The sequence below is a fragment of the Silene latifolia genome, unplaced genomic scaffold, assembly GCF_048544455.1.
Source record: "Silene latifolia isolate original U9 population unplaced genomic scaffold, ASM4854445v1 scaffold_79, whole genome shotgun sequence".
Classification (NCBI taxonomy): Eukaryota; Viridiplantae; Streptophyta; class Magnoliopsida; order Caryophyllales; family Caryophyllaceae; genus Silene; species Silene latifolia.
Genome location: NW_027413701.1, coordinates 3,845,118 through 3,846,279, shown reverse-complemented (window position 1 = coordinate 3,846,279; position 1,162 = coordinate 3,845,118). Strand labels below are relative to the sequence as shown.

General features: G+C 45.6%; 1 non-coding gene across 1 annotated transcript; it reads right to left on the bottom strand.

Annotated features, from left to right (window-relative positions):
• Nucleotides 1-616: 616 nt before the first annotated feature.
• LOC141640472 (small nucleolar RNA R71) lies at nt 617-723 on the bottom strand. The gene has a single exon (XR_012543004.1). It is a non-coding gene; the product is annotated as a small nucleolar RNA R71 (small nucleolar RNA).
• Between the last annotated feature and the right edge of the window lie 439 nt (nt 724-1,162).

Below are 1,162 nucleotides of genomic sequence, written 5' to 3'. Positions count from 1 at the left end.
CACACATCCGTCGATAACCGTGTTTTTCGACGGCCTCTTTTTCCGCTCGGTAGGGCCGCCGTCGATGGCCGCGTTTTTCTTGTAGTGGCTAGAGAGACTATTTCGGGATAGACTCCGTCTGCAAAGAGAACGTCGAAAGGAAGACTTGAGTACTTTCGAGCCCGAGCTACAACACTTTCTATTTGCAGAAGACCAGTCTTTAGAACAAGACAATCTCATTTCTGCCAAAGAACCAGTAAAGATGCCGAACATTGCAAGTCACTCGGAGCCTAAAGCATCCTCTATTCCTAAAGGTTTCAACCTCCAAACTGAGGACGGTAAAACTTTTGATATCCGACCGTCTTACATAAATGAGGTGGAGAGAAACATGTACAAGGGTGTGGCGGGTGAAGACCCAAGGAAGCACATGGAGGTCTTTACTGACTATTGTTCTATTATTCCCGCTACAAAGGGAGTAACACCGGATAAGATAAAGGAAGTGCTCTTTCCTTTTTCTCTGACTGACTCAGCCTGAGAGTGGCTGACTGATCTTGACCGAACAGCTGCTGGGATCATCAACTGGGAGACTCTCGCACTTGCCTTTTACAAAAGATATTTCCCTCCACAGCCCACTAATCAGCTGAGGGGAAAGATTACCAGTTTTAAGCAGGCACCTGATGAGACTTTCTATGAAGCTTGGTGTCGGTTCAAGAAGTTGGTGAGGTCTCTTCCTCATCACGGTTCTGATCAATGGTTCTTGTGAAATCAATTCTATAATGGGTTGTATGATGACCACAGAGCTATTCTTGACGCCTCATCCAATGAAAGATTTCATAAAAACATTGATGATGATAAGGAATGGGGCATTATTGAGGAGATGGCGACCCATTGTGCTGAATATGGGAACCCACGGGACGGTATTCGAACAGTCCATTCAGTTGATAAGGCAATCGTGGCTCAGCTGAAAGCCATGAATGCCCGGTTTGATAGATTAGAGCTACAATCTGCCGGGGAGCCGCAGACAGTTCATTTGTTGACAAGACAGGAAATTGTCATTTGTGAGAGGTGTGGAAGCGAAGACGGTCATACTGCTATTGACTGCCTTGCTAAGAAAGAACAAGTCCTTGCTTTTCAGCAATACAGGTAAGGAGGAGGTTCTTATTACAATAATCAAGGGGCAGTC